The sequence below is a fragment of the Sciurus vulgaris genome, assembly GCF_902686455.1.
Source record: "Sciurus vulgaris genome assembly, chromosome: 3".
NCBI lineage: Eukaryota > Metazoa > Chordata > Mammalia > Rodentia > Sciuridae > Sciurus > Sciurus vulgaris.
In genome coordinates, this window is record NC_136463.1 from 11,253,299 (window position 1) to 11,270,228 (window position 16,930).

Genomic DNA, 16,930 nt, shown 5'->3' on the forward strand with positions numbered 1-16,930 from the left:
CTACTAATGATTCTTAGAAAAACCTAAACTGACTAGATCTTTTGTCAAGTAGATAGCTCTTTCTTTTTTTAAAATTTTTAAAAATTTGTTTAAATTAGTTACACATGATAAATCATATATAATGGACTATAATTTCTGATTCTTCTGGTTATACATGATGTAGAATCCTAACCACTGTATAGTTACATATGTACAAAGGGTAATAATGTCTGTTTCCTTCTACTATCCCTTCCTATTCCTGTAACCCCTCCCCTCCCTTCAATCCCCTCTACTTAATCTAAAGTAACTCTGTTCTTCCCTAGTGCTCCCCATTGTGAATTAGCATCCACATATCAGAGAAAACATTCGACTTCTAGTTTTGAGGGATTGGCTTATTTCGCTTAGCATGATATTCTCCATTTCTACCCATTTATCAGCAAATGCCATAATTTCATTCTTCTTTAAGGCTGAGAACTCAAAAAACTTAACACCAAAAACCAAATAACTCAATCAATAAATGGGCTGAGGAACTGAACAGACACTTCACAGAAGAAATACAACTGATCAACAAATATAAGAAAAAATGTTCAACATCTTTAGCAATTAGAGAAATACAAATCAAAACTACTCGAAGATTTCATCTCGCTCCAGTCCAAATGGCAATTATCAAGGATACAAACAACAATAAATGTTGGCAAGGATGTGGGGAAAAAGGTACACTCATACATTGCTGGTGGAACTGCAAATTGGTGCAACTATTATGTAAAACAGTATGGAGATTCCTCAGAAAACTTGGAATGCAACTACCATTTGACCCAGTTATCCCACTCCTTGGTTTATACCCAAAGAACTTAAAATCAGCATATTATAGTGATGCAGCCACATCAATGTTTATAGAAGCTCAATTCACAATAGCCAAACTATGGAACCAACCTAGGGTGCCCTTCAACTGAAGAATGGATAAGAAAAAAATGTGGTTTGTATATATGCTATAGAATATTACTCAGCCTTAAAGAAGAATGAAATTATGACCCTAACTTTCTTAATGAGCATCTTGGTAAAGTCTGTCCTCAGTCACCTGGCTGTTTCTTCTCACTGTCTTCTTGGGGAGCCTGGGGTTCAGAACATTGCATGGATAACTTCCTGTGTCCTTGAAGTGAATTTAATTTTTTTAACCCCTTTGCCTTCCTGCTTTGTAATGGCCCAGGTGAGAAGCCATCTATTTGTTTATTAATGACATTACCACAGTATTTTTCCTCTGGAATTCAGTAGTCTGTACTTATTTCAATGTTTAGCCAGATAAGCTGTATAGCTCTATCGAACACTTTTGTGAGGTTGCAAAGATGAATTTTTTAAAAGCTGAGAGACACTTTCTAAGCAAATAATTCTTTTATAAGTTTAAAAAAAATGAAGACTCCTAAATATTTTATAAAGTATTTCGGTAGCCTCCAAAATGAAGTTAATGTTATAAATTGAACTCTAGCATGTACAAATATATGACATGAGTTCCACTCATATATAATTATAATGCACCAGTAAAAATTTGGGAAGAAATAAGTTGAATTCTAACTAACTTATTTCTATTAGCCATTTCACCTCAATAATTTTAAAAGGACATGTGATTCAATTCTGAAAACTATAAAGCAAAGCAAAACAAAATAAAGAAAATATTTTGCTCACCAAGGTTCGATTAGGAAAACTATCTTCACTCCTAAATCATCTTCTCTTGTCCTTCCTTATTTGGTTCTTACACTGGGTAGACCAGCTCTTCCCTTCACCTGTGGAGTAAGCCCAATCATCAAATCTCCACCATGATGGGCTTATATAAGATTAACTATATAAAATTCCTTCTCTTGAGAATTATGGATCAGCCCATTTTTCCTATTGGTCTTTCCTTAAGTATAAAATGTACTTTATAACATATTTAACTCTCATTGCAGTTGTCTCCCAAAATATCCTACCATCTCTCCATTCCCAAACTCAGAACTGGGTCAAACGTTGCATCTGGTCTGAGTTCCCTATCTTATTAAGGGCTCCCTTTTCATTTGGGAGCAGGCCTCTATCCCACCCACTAATAAATCACAGGTAGTTTTCACAAGTCTCTGTTTTCCAAAAGAGAACTGTCAAGTACATATCCAGACAAATTAACTTTCTACTTCCTAGGTCTGGCAGAGAGTACAATTACAGTCTACATCAGAGCTAAATTAAAACAAATTTAGAATAATTCCTTTCCTTTTACCTACTGGTTTATTTTTAAATTTTCAAGTTCTTGCATTTGGATTATGATGTGAATTCTATGCAAACTAAAGGTTGACTTGGATCTAACCATAGCTGCAATTTTCATGTTGTTCTTTGATGATTTCCTCTATCTGACATAGTACTCTGAAAAAATTTTGCCAAGTAAGTAGTAGCATGATACAACTTGACATCATGTCTGCAATTGCATTTCTTTAACAATACCTCCTACAAATGTGTTATCTATAGTTCAAGAATTTGTGACTAACGGGAAAGAGACCAGCACAGCCATTAGTATAGAAAGAATTATTTCTTTATTTTTCCCTTGCAACTTAACTGCTCAGGATTGAATTCTGAATTGTGTACAGAATCAATCGTTCTTTAGATTACTTAAATATATGGCTAGCTTGTCCTCCATCTTTTTATCCTTCTTACATTTAGGACATGTAGTTCCTAACTGCTTTATGGCTTTGTACTCAAACCTAGGAATTTATTAAAGCTGAGCAGTTCTGAATGTTGCCTCCATATGAGAACAACTAGCTTTGCTTCCTGTTTATTTAACTGAGAATTAAACTATAATATTTATCCACTCTATCATGATGCTTTGAAATATGCATACGTTTGGAATGGCCCAAACTAATCAGCATTTATATTACTGTGTGTGTGTGGCAAAAAGAATTAAAATCTACCTCTCAGCAATTTTCAAGAGTACAGTACATTGTTACTAACTTCAGTCACCACGTGGTAAGATCTCTTGAATTACTGGAAATTTGTCTTGGCTTACTGAAATTTTGTATTCTTTGGCCAACATCTCCCAAGTCCCTACCCTCTCTCCTCTCAGCACCTGGTAACTACCATTCTATACTCTAAGCTTCTATGAATTCAACTTTTTTGGATTCCACATATAGATCAGGTCCTGTGGGCTTTTTCTGACTGTGCTTGACTTATTCCACTTAACATAATCTCCTCCAATTTCACCCATTTGTTGTAGGAAGTTTAAGGAAGACCAAACCCCAGTTCAATCCAAGACAGTTCTTCTTTTTTTTTTGCCTTTTTTCCAATTTTTAAATTTTTGTCATGTTACAACTAATTGGAACAAAAAAATTTAAAAAGAAAATTTTAAAAATAGTTTATGTTTTACTGTCGTTTTTGCGTTCATTGCTTAATTGCAAAGATGTTTGGTTTCATGTTCACATTTAGTTTTTATTCCTAGTGTACTCTTATTTCAAGCAACTCAAAACTACTAATTCCTCATTTGTTTTTTTTCTTGAAAACTGTTACTTGCCTCCAGCTCAGTTTTGCTCAAACTCTTTTGATGTTTTTCCCCAGTGCTCTAGCAGACAAGATCCCCTACTTTCCCTTGGCCCATTTGCTCAATAGTGTCATCTTAGGCAAGTGACTTCTCTACAAATCAAACACAGATTTGAATGCTCTTCCTTTGACTTTTGACCAGAACCTTGTGCAATATTGAGATATGGTTGATCTTTTCTCAAGTCTCAGTTCAAAACAATTTTTTAATCTAACTTAAAATGTTAGTTTTTCTATTAACATCATTTTTATTGTTGAGGGTTGATAGATTTCTACCTTTAGATCTTTATTTTTACCCTGCTTGTTTATTTTGTCTTCATTTTTCTTGGTTTATGCAACTTTAATGAAGAGAAATAAGTCAACAAGCAGAGCTGTTAGTTGATCGCTCATCCATTGACAACTTGCATCATCTCTTCAGTGCTAAAGCAAAACAGTGTGTTGAAAGATAGGTTAACTAATAGCTCCAAGCCTTCTAGCAATTTAAATATGAAATTACAAAGTGTTTTGAGACTCTTTTTGGAATGCAAAAGGTGTTTGACTTCCAATTTCCATGCTGTAGAACAAGAACAGTTCATTCCTTTATTACATGCATAAAATACATCACAATTTCTGTTTTGCCGATACTACAAATTCAATACCAATTCTCCAGTCACATCCGTTATAAGCATAAAGTATATCCTCAGCTTTTTTTCATAAAGTATAATCTCAAGTTTCTGATGTGGAAGGTTTAAACCGAACAAATGCTGCTAGAATAATGCTGTTCCCTTTGATGTGCACAACTGAGCATCTATCTCTCCTCCCCCTCAGATGACTTTTCAGCATGGTTAGAACAGTGACCAAGGTTTAGTCTCATAACCAAGTTAGTGTGAAGATATGGCCACATAAAGCACATGCTCATTTAAAAAATTCTGAATCTTAGGCAACTCTTCTCTTATAACTTCTTTACAGTTTCTAAAAGCATTTATTGTCCAAAGCTGGAAGGACTTAAGTCTTCTTAGATAGCATGTAAATGAATGCAGGGAGGTAAGCAAAAAATAAATAAATAAAAATTTTAAAAGATGAGATCTGAGAAGGGGAGCATCCAGATAAGAAAATAAAAAACAACAGTAATTTAAAGTTTATTCCAGTTCAGATGCAGGTTATTCTGACTTTGAAATAGCATCACATGACGTACTTCTGAGTCCATTCCAAGATATTTGGTTGTACGAATCTCTGTTTGTCTTACAGATTCCTACAACCTCTGGCACCAAAGCATCATCTGGGTTTGGATCACCATATCTATGAACGAATGGAAAAAAGAACTTTAGAAATAGTTTAAAACAGGGAGACCATTGTGATCTTAGAATATTGAGAGATGCTGCATTACTGTTAACATTTGGATGATAAATTCTTATTGTAAAAGCAGCTTTAGGTGGTTGGAAGGGATAGTTTGTAGGAAAAGGAATTGTCCAAAAAGAATGCACCACATTGATGTGAACATTTAGGTCCCATGATTGTGGTTTGGCAATGAAACATATCATCCCCAACTGGACCTGGAGAATGTTTTACTAGAAGGTCTTGGGCCAATCCCTAAATTCCTTATTAATGCATTTCAGCACCATAGTCTGTGTTTTGCGTTCTGACTCCTCACTACCTTTGTGTGCTCTTTGGGTCTGTTCAACAAACCCTCAGACCAAGAGTGTTGGTCCAGCCAACCACTTGATTATCTGAGCCAGGAAGGATGGTCTCTTCATTTCACACAAACTGTGCCAGACACAGGTGCACAGGGGCTGTGGTGTCCCTCAAGCTGCGGCCTGGGCCTCCTTTCTGTGCAGCAGCTGGTGACTCCATAGCCTTATGGGGGCACATGTCTTGTCTTCATTCTTAAAAGATATATTTTCACTGTGTATAGAGGTCTAAGTTGTCAGGGTTTTTTTTTTTTTTTTTTCTTTCTTTCTTTCGCTAATTTAAAGATGATGCAGGCCACCATCTTCTGGCTTGCATTGTCTCCAACAAGAAGTTTCTTGTCTTTCTCTGTTTCTCTCTGTATAATGTCTGCTTCCTCTGGCATCTTTAAGACTTTGTCCTTTTGTCGACTTTTTTAAAACCATTTGCTTTTGAAATGAATTGGTATGGTTTGCTTCATGTTTTTTTGCACTTGGAATTCCTTGAGTTCTTTTGGATTCAAGAGTCGGTAGCTTTGAGCATCTTTGGAAAATTTTCAGCTATTATATATGAATTTTTTCTCCTTCCTTTCTCAGTGTCTTCAGGGACCCCCCAATTATATGTATGTCAGGTCACTTGATATTATCTCACAGCCTCAAGGGTGCTTTTTTTATTTTATTTTTTAAAATTTTTCCTACCCATATAATCAAGAGTTTTGGCCATGAGGACATCATAAGAGGAACTAGTGTAAGTCAAATTCATTCTGACGGCAAATGGAGGGGGCACCATTGTGTCCATGATACAGTTTTAACTAATCCTGTGTGTCATTCCCTCCTTTTCTAATGGCCAATCATTTAATTGTGCTAAGATATGCTCTGTCTTCCTAATAATATTCATTATGTGTTCAATAGTCTTTCCCAACTTTCTCTTTTAATGGACTAAGAACATACAGCATGTTTTGGGTCTGCGTTTTTGGCCTGCCCAAGGTTAAGAAAATTGTTAATGTTGCATTAAAATTCCCTCCGCATTTTTTTAAATGAAATGTCTATCTTAGTAGAAATTTCTTAGCAATTTTTCTGATACTCTCCATGTCAGAACATTTTTAGACAGTGATCACTTGGTGTTGCCAAGGTGTTCATGTTTAGTGGTGAAGGGTGACCCTCAAAGCAGATGCAATTGTAATTTTGTCCTGGTCACAAAGACCAATACGGACTCAACATTCACCCTTATTTCATAACAAATAACAGCTGATAGTGTGGCCCCTGAGAATAAATGGAATCTGCATTTTCTGATGACTCTTTTGAATCAGTGTCTATATAGATACGTGGGAAAGAAGCCATGGGGGGTAATAGATACGAGGGTGGGTCAGAGGTGAAGATGGTATCCTCAGCCTAAAGCCTGCGACCGACAAGCTCCAAGGCCATAGGAACCCTCCTTGGGGAACTCCCACAAGGCTCAGCTTCCTTTGTCTGTAACTGTCACTGTCCTCTATCCCCCAGCTCCCCCACTTCCTTTAAAAATATAAGACATCGTCCTGAGAGTTGACTTATACATTAACTGAAGTATTAGGCACCAGCAGGTCACAATTCAAGAAAAATCCCTTCACTCTCTCTACTATCTGTTGTTTCTATTTCCTCCCCCTTGGGTTCTCATTTTCTGTTGCTTCAATGATTCACACGTTCCCTCAGCTCACTTATGGGAATACCTATTTTCCTATTTCTAATCTTTTTCTCTCTCTGTCTCCTCATCTCTTCATTCCTTCTACAAAGATGCAGGAAGAAAGAGGAAAGGAAGAAAGGTTTAGAGATGGAAATAAGGAATGTGGGACAATGTGCCTTTCAGAATCCTGCATCTCTTCTTTCTGTGGGACAATAAACTATCCATTCTGTTTGGTGGCAGTTGCATTTATTTCCAAATAAGGAAGAAAACCCTAAAGTTCTTCATGTTCAGCTGTCACCCATCCATCAATGACCAGCTCCTGAGCACGCCTCTGTGAACTCTCATAGTCTATACTGGCTACTTCTAGGGTCCACTTAATTTTTAATTTTTAACCTATTCTACAATTACCACCACACTTCGCTTTGACTTAAATCAGTCCTAACCTCAGGCAGAAAAAAGCCATTTAGAGCAATGACTTTGACTGTTTTTTGTGTGTGTGTGTTTCTCACATTCTCTCCAGTGCCTCACCTAACCAGAAATGCCCAGGCAGAATGAAAAGATAGAACTGAAAAGAAGTGAGAAATTGTAATTTAATCAATAGAAATGAAGACTGAATTCTGTGATAAAAAGTAGTAGGTGACAAATAACTATAATTGGATCAGTTTATGAATATATACTTGCCTGATAGACTAAAACCAGTACATAAATTCCCTAAGATTCCAGAGCTATAATAACACCCATAGTTAATTAGCTTCCCTTCTGTGAACATAATCCTCATCACCTAATCAGTGATATCCAATACTTTTTAAGTGTTTATCATGTATCACCCATTGGATTTGCAACACAAAACATAGTGTTTAGTCTTCAGAATAGCTCTGTTATGTAGGTACTATTATTATTTCCATTTACAAAGTAAGAAAACTGAGGCTTCCGGGGAGAATTACATTTGTCAGCTATTAGGTGTGTAAAGGGGATGACACTCAGTAGCCTATGATGGGTTCTTCTTATCTCCATCATACATGTAAAATAAATACCCAAAGCCATGCCCTTATACCCACCTCCTCCAGCCACAACCCTACCACTTTGGTTACCACTCAGTGAATCCCTATTAGGGGGTTAAATCCCTGATTGGGTTACAATCCAATCAATTTCTCCTCTGAACCTTCTTGCACTGTCTTACACATGAGTTTTTTGGGGGCATCTCACATCCAAACCATAACACTTTGCATTGGATTTGTTAATGCTCTATTACATTTATCTTTCTTTTGGATGATATTGGACAAACATTTCAAATGACATACGACCTTTTTTTGAATACCAGTTTGCTACTGAATGAAATGTGTGTTCATGAAAGGAATAACATCACTTGTTAAGCAGCACATCCCTGATGCCAAATTATAGGCAGAAAATGAAAACAAAAACAAACAAACAAAAAAACCTGTCCATACATTGCCTTTGGAAAGAACACAAGTAAATTTCCAGGTAATTCTCTATACAGAAACCATACAATGAAATCTGCAACAAGAATAACTTGTAGCATCAGAGTAACATGACCAAGTGTCATACTAAGCTTTTGAGATGAACTGTGGTACTGAACTCTTATAATAGCAGTAAGAGCTGATACAATTCCTATGCCACTTTAGACAGGAGGAAGCTGAGGCACAGGGACTGATATTACCTGCTAAAATCACACTGTGGCACTGGTGGCCCTGTGCCCCAATCATCCTCTAGAAGAGAGAACCTGTTCTATCCTGTGGTAATTGGCACAATTGCTTCAGCTTTTTCCATGTTCTGTGAACGTCTAGTGAGTGTGATGTCTAATCTTGTTCCATATGTAGGAGTACCTTAAATGCTGAGAAAACTTACTCTTATTATATCCCTCTTTTGAAAACTGAGATGAGTATTTATTTCCAGGTAATAGAGAGCAGAGTATGATGTACCTCAAGTGAGAAGAACACACATAACCAAACAACAACAACAACAAAAAAAGCAAAACAGGAACAATGAAAAATTATGGGTTTAGCAAAACATTCAAGGAATCTGTCATTAAAAGAACCATCAAAACAGTAAATAGTGACATGTGGACAGCCACAGAGAGAGGTTAAAGTAGTGGTTTCTTTTGCCATTGCTTTTCCAAAATTCGCAATGGAAAAGGAAATATCACAATGGACACCACTGGAATTCAGACAATAATCAGAACCTATTTTGAAAATTTATACTCTAATAAAATAGAAAAGCTTGAAGACATTGACAAATTTCTAGAGACATATAACTTACACAAATTGAATCAGGAGAACATAGAAAATTTAAGCAGATCAATTTCAAGCAATGAAATTGAAGACACCATCAGAAGACTACCAAGAAGGAAAAGCCCCGGACCAGATTCTCAACCAAGTTCTACCAGACCTTCAGAGAAGAACTAACACCAATCCTCCCCAAATTATTCCATGAAAGAAAAGGAGGGAACCTTCCAAACTAGTACCACCCTGCTACCAAAACCAAAGACACATCAAGGAAAGAAAACCTCAGACCAATATCCTTGATGAACAGAGATGCCAAAATTCTTAATAAAACACTGGCAAATTGCATACAAAACACACTAAAAAGAGTGCACCACGATCAAGTGGGTTTCATTCCAGAGTTGCCATCTCTTTAGAAATAACTTCGGTTGTCAGGTCAATGCCTAAAAACAAACTAACAGGGCTTATCCCTCCCAGCACCTGCCCCTCATCATTAGGGACTATGAGAGCCCAGGTTATAAAAACTTTGTCATATCTATGGTTAACACAGGCAGATAAATTATCAAGCAAGGAAGTTCAAGTATGTATTTTATAATGAAAACACAAATGTTCCTTAGAACCACCAGGCAATGGAGCTGTAAAAGAAACATGTGATCAGAAAGATTGACTCCATCTCAGGTAGAATGAAGAATGGCCACCAGCTCTAATGAGCAGTTTAATCACCCCTACTTTTCCATACTCGGTACTCCAGTAGAGAAACGATTCTTTTTGCTCTTACATTTCAGGAGTCAAAGCTGTAGGACTCGAAGAAAATCACCAGGATCTAGAGTTAGGATTTTCTGTAAATTTCAATTATTCCCTGTCGTTCAAGCCCGTGGGGATAGAAACCCTTCTAATTCACACATAATAGGTGCATCCCACATTGAGGAATGAATGAATGAGTCCAGAATTGCTGGAAAGAGCAACTATTAACTGTTTCCCACTTTGCCCAGAGCAGGGTTACTACTCTAAGTGAAAGAAAGTGTCTCTTGTTCTTCAGCTTCCCATTCTTGTGATTCAGCTGAACCGTTCTATGTCTCAAAAGATTTTCTTTATTAGGGAAGTTATAGTCCACAATTATTTTCTCTTCTGGAGGCATGCTTTGAAGCTTTTAATTTCAAGGTTGTTCTGAATAAGGTTGTTAGTGAACATCTTTATCCAAGGTTATACGGACAGTTTTTCCTTTTTCTTGAAATTTCTCCTCCTTCTATAAGTGAAGATTATTGAATTTCTGGATCAAAGAATACTCTTAGAGGAGGTTCAATCAAAAGCATGTGAGATGGCACTTAGAAGATACTGCTTAGTTTTTGTTTTACAGATATTGGTATTTTGGAAGAAACATAAGCTGAAGGGACAAGAAATCCAGGGAGGCTTGTTGACATGAGACAAGTTTTCTCTTCCCTTAATGGAATGAGTAAGAGAAAAGGTTGGCGTGGCTGTCTGGTGGCAGCAAATCTGGGCAGTTGCCAGGATTCACTTCTTGAAATTAAAACCTAAGAGGAAAGCTCTCTTCACACAGTGAGTATTTAAGTGCTGTGGTGTCTTGCAATTATTGTATTAAAAAATATATATATACATGGAAAAGCAGGAAAAAAATGTTAAAATACAGTACCTAAAATTCTTTGATCTCACTTGTTGACAGTCACGATATTTATGTTATTGTACTGACACATCGAATTTGTCATTTGTCAGCGATAGGCAAAAAGCTTGATTATGTAAGGCTCCCTTTCTTCCTGTTGTTCCCTCCTTCAAAGTTTTCACACTGGAGGAGGTGGTTGTGCTGGAACACAGTTTTCATTTCATTTCACTTACGGCTCTGAATCTAGTTAAGAGAATGCAAGGACTGCTATTTTCACAGATTATGTGAATTGTATTCCTGGGTATAATCATAATGGACTCGAATGACTCAGCTCTTCACCTAAGCAATGTTTACCAGTCAAATGCATATCATCCAAAACACGTTGCAAAGAACAGAACCGAACCTTCGGAATTCATCTATCCTTACTGGAATTTTGTAGAATGCACACTCTAAAATTTTTATTTTATTGAATTATAAAAACTCTATTCCTGGCTCTGCAAAGCCTTAGGCCAGAGGGCATCAGAGATGATTCCCAAATCAGACACAGCCAGTCTCATTGTTAGTTTGGCCCAATATGGGTTTGGTTTTAATTTTAATTATGTGCCAATATTTAAACATTAGGTCATTATTAAATTGCAAGGTTGATTTGTGCTTCTTCGAGGAAAAAAAATTGAAAATCTAGTAATGTACGTGGGCCACTTTTCAGCATTTACTACATTATTAGTATTTGAAAAGACTACACATTTTACTAACTAATCTTATATTTTCTCTTTCAGGATACAGAGCCTTTTTTGTTCTATTTCAGAATTACCCCTTTTCTCTAGCCTGTGATACCAAGAGACTGAGTCGCTTCCTAGTTCTGGTGATGTATTGGTAACGGGTTACTCAGAATGTTTACCCCATCAGCATTCAAACGACCCAGCACATTTCCTGAGCTGGGCGTATGACCTTGTGGACTCTGCTCTGTCAGGAGTTTCCCAGGCTATTCCATTTGGAATGATCTTAATGGATCTTAATGTTCTTGAGTAGAGCCCCAGATAATGGATTAGCATTCTGCTGCTTCCTGGCGCCCTGGTTTTGAAAGATCAGGACGCTGTTCAGAGCGTTAATTTTCTAAATGCAAAGGGGAGCTGACTCCTCAAACACTTTTTTCTGAGGACTCTGGGCTAGTGAAATCACTGAGCTCTTCAAGATGGGAAAACAGAGGGAACAGCAAAGCAAAACAAAAACATCCTCCTAATAGCTGAGCGCTGAGCCACTGGGCGTTGCTGCCGTCTTCCTAGTATTATCATCAATATTCAGAATATGGCAGGAGGGATTTGCTGGAGATCATCTTTCATTTACATCATCATTACTCCAGATTCTATCAAATAGCACAAATTCTCAGTGTCCAACCCGTCCCACCGAAAGCAGCATTTCCATATGTAGGCAAGAAAAAAATGTTTTTTTCTTCACAAAATTTGATCTCATATGATCTGAGATAATCTGATCTTGTGATTCTGGAAAACCAAAATACTTATCATCATTTGTAATTATTTGTATTAGTCTCTGATAATTACATTTCTCTCCATTAGCTAGATGTTTGAGCAAAGAATGATGCCTTTTTTAATGATATTTTATGACCTCTAACTTGGCATCAGGCCAGAACATGGTAAACATTAAATACATATCTGCTAAATTAACATATAAAAGAGGTTATTAATGTATGTCATGCCTTCTTCAAGTCTAGATTTCATACAGGAGAACAAATACCATTAACCCACCTGTATGCAGAATAACCATGCATTCAACATGATTTTCATATGCTCCAGTACAGTCTCAAATTACTTTCTCATATCCTATCTCATTGTGTGCCCAAGAAATATAAAAAAATCCCACAGTAAGAAAGTATTAGAAATTTGGGGGTGATCCAAGATGGGGGACTAGAGGGTGACTGCATCTCCAGTCGCTCCAGATTCCAGGAATCAAGAAGGGGAGGCATTGAGAGACTCGGACTAAAATAGAGCAAGGGGGTGAGTCTCCCCCACCAGGTGAAGCTCGGCCTGGGTGGCAGGCCCAGATAAGGGTGGCTTATCAGAGCAGGGCAGGGCAGCTAGAGTCTTCCCCAGGCAGCCCTGCACAATCTGGCAGTGGGCTCCTCCCACATGGCCAGCTTCTCCAGCTTCTTGGAGCAGGCCCCCCAGTGAGAGCCTTTCCACACAGAGCCAGCTCCAAGTCCTGGAAGCAGTAGTGGGCTAGGGGCAGCTTTCTTTGGAAGCACTGCATTATTAAGTTACTCCAAGACTTCAGGCTACTGAAGGCTGGGAGGTGATACACTGGAAATCTACAGGGACACTATAAGCCAATGGAGGAAATCTGCAATATCTCAGAGTCCCACTGACATCTGACCAATATGAGAAAACAAGGGAAGAAAATGTCCCAAACAAACCTAATACTATATCAGTAAAACCCAATGACAGCACAGCAGAAGAAATGTCAGAAAGGGAGTTCAGAATGTACATAATTAAAACAATCAGGGAAGCAAACGAGGAGATGAAAGAGCAAATGCAGGCATTGAAGGAGGAGATGAAAGAGCAAATGCAGGCATTAAATGATCACACCACAACAGTTAAAAGAGCAAATACGGGAAGCAAGAGATCATTTCAATAAAGAGTTAGAGATACTGAAAAAAAGCAAACAGAAATCCTTGAAATGAAGGAAACAATAAACCAAGTTAAAAACTCCATAGAAAGCATAACCAATAGTATAGAACACCTGGAAGACAGAACCTCAGACATTGAGGACAAAATATTTAATCTTGAAAACAAAGTTGACCAAACAGAGAAGATAGTAAGAAATCATGAACAGAATCTACAAGAATTGTGGGATATCATGAAAAGGCCAAATTTAAGAATTATTAGGATTGAGGAAGGCTTAGAGAAACAAACCAAAGGAATGAACAATTTATTCAATGAAATAATATCAGAAAATTTCCCAAATCTGAAGAATGAAATGGAAAACCAAGTACAAGAGGCTTATAGGACTCCAATATACAAAATTACAACAGACCCACACCAAGGCACATTATTATGAAAATACCTAACATACAAAATAAAGACAGACTTTTGAAGGCCGTGAGAGAAAAGAATCAAATTACATACAGGGAGAAACCAATAAGAATATCAACAGATTTTTCAATCCAGACCCTAAAAGCTAGAAGGGCCTGGAACAACATTTATGAAGCCCTGAAAGAAAACGGATGCCAACCAAGAATCTTATACCCAGCAAAACTTACTTTCAGATTTGATGACGAAATAAGAACCTTCCATGATAAACAAAAGTTAAAGGAATTTACAAAAAAAAGCCAGCATTAAAGAACATGCTCAGCAAAATATTCCATGAGGAAGAGATGAAAAACAACGATGCAAATCAGCAATGGGAGGAATTAGCCTAAAGAATAGCCAAATAAAGGAGAAACCAAATCATGTCCAAAAACAAAAATGAGCCAAATGACTGGGACTACAAATCATATCACAATAATAACCCTGAATGTTAATGGCCTGAACTCATCAATCAAAAGACATAGACTGGCAGATTGGATTAAAAAGAAAAATCCAACAATTTGCTGCCTGCAAGAGACTCATCTCATAGAAAGAGATACCCATAGACTAAAGGTGAAAGGATGGGAAAAAACATACCATGCACACGGACACAGCAAAAAAGCTGGAGTATCCATCCTCATTTCAGATAATGTGGACTTCAAGCCAAAACTAGTCAGAAGGGATAAAGAAGGACATTACATACTGCTTAAGGGAAGCATAAATCTGCAAGACATAACAATCATAAATATCTATGCCCCAAACATTGGCTCATCCATGCACGTCAAACAAATCCTTCTCAATTCCAGAAATCAAATAGATCACACTACAATAATACTAGGTGATTTTAACACACCTCCCTCACCACTGGATAGATCTTCCAAACAAAAATTGAATAAAGAAACCATAGATCTCAATAACACAATCAACAATTTACACTTAACTGACATATATAGAATATACCATCCAACAAAGAATGAATACACTTTCTTCTCAGCAGCACATGGATCCTTCTCTAAAATAGACCATGTTTTATGTCATAGCTACTGTTAGCAAATACAAGGAGATAGAGATACTACCTTGTACTCTATCAGATCATAATGCACTGAAATTAGAAATAAATGACAGAATAAAAATCAGAAACTTCTCCAATACCTGGAGATTAAATTACACTATTATATGATGAATAGATAACAAAAGACATCAGGAGGGAAATAAAAAAATTCCTAGACGTAAACGAGAACAAAGACACATCATATCAAAATCTCTGGGACACTATGAAAGCAGTACTTAGAGGAAGATTTATTTCATGGGGCACATTCAAAAAAGAAGTAGAAATCAACAAATAAACAACTTAACACTACAGCTCAAAGCCCTAGAAAAAGTAGAGCAGATCAACACCTAAAGTAGTAGAAGACAGGAAATAATTAAAATCAGAGCTGAAATCAACGAAATTGAAACAAAGAAACAATCGGAAAAATTAACAAAATAAATAGTTGGTTCTTTGAAAAAATAAACAAAATTGATAAACCCTTAGCCACACTAACAAAGAGAAAGAGGGAGAAAACTCAAATTACTAAAATTCAGAATGAACAAGGAAATATCACAACAGACACGATTAAAACATAATTAGAAGCTATTTTGAAAATCTATACTCCAACAAAACAGAAAACCTCGAAGACATCAACAAGTTTCTAGAGACATATGAATTACCTAAACTGAATAAGGAGGATATACACAACTTAAATAAATCAATTTCAAGCAATGAAATAGCAGAGTTTATCAAAAGCCTACCAACAAAGAAAAGTCCGGGACCAGATGGGTTCTCAGCCGAGTTCTACAAAACCTTTAAAGAAGAGCTCATTCCAATACTCCTCAAAGTATTCCATGAAATAGAAGAGGAGGGAAGCCTAGCAAACTCATTCTGTGAAGCCAATATCACCCTGATACCTAAGACAGAGACACATCGAGGAAAGAAAATTTCCGACCAATATCCTTAATGAACATCAACGCAAAAATTCTCAACAAAATTTTAGCAAATCGCATAAAAACTATATTAAAAAGATAGTGCATCATGATCAAGTGGGTTTTATCCCAGGGATGCGAGGTTGCTTCAACATCCGGAAATCAATAAATGGCATTCACCATATCAACAGACTTAAAGTTAAGAATCACATGATTATTTCAATATATGCAGAAAAGCATTTGATAAAATACAGCATCGCTTCATGCTCAAAACACTAGAAAAAATTGTGGTAGGGAAGAACATTCCTTAACATTGTAAAGGCCATCTACGTTAAGCCCATGGCCAATATCATTCTAAATGGTGAAAAACTGAAAGCATTCCCCCTAAAAACTGGAACAAGGCAGGGATGCCCTCTTTCACCACTTCTATTCAACATCGTCCTTGAGACTCTAGCCAGAGCAATTAGACAAACCAAAGAAATTAAAGGGATATGAATTGGAAAAGAAGAACTCAAACTATCCCTGTTTGCTGATGACATGATTATATATTTAGAGGAACCTGGAAATTCCACCAGAAAACTCTTAGAACTCATAAGTGAATTCAGTAAAGTAGCAGGTTACAAGATCAATGCTCATAAATCCAATGCATTTTTATACATAAGTGATGAATCTTCAGAAAGAGAAATTAGGAAAACTACCCCATTCACAAGAGCATCGAAAAAATAAAATACTTGGGAATCAATCTCACAAGAGGTGAAAGACCTCCACAATGAGAACTACAGAACACTAAAGAAAGAAATTAAAGAGAACCTTAGAAGATGGAAAGATCTCCCATGTTCTTGGATAGGCAGAATTAATATTGTCAAAATGGCCATACTACCTAAAGTGCTATACAGATTCAGTGCAATTCCAAGTAAAATCCCAATGATGTACCTTACAGAAATAGAGCAAGAAATTATGAAATGCATCTGGAAGAATAAAAAACCCAGAATAGCTAAAGCAATCCTCAGTAGAAAAGCGAAGCAGGGGGTATCGCAATACCAGATCTTCAACTCTATTAGAAAGCAATTGTAAGGAAAACGGCATGGTATTGGTACCAAAATAGACAGGTAGATCAATGGTACAGAATAGAGGACATGGACACAAATCCAAATAAATACAATTTTCTCATACTAGACAAAGGGGCCAAAAATATGCAATGGAGA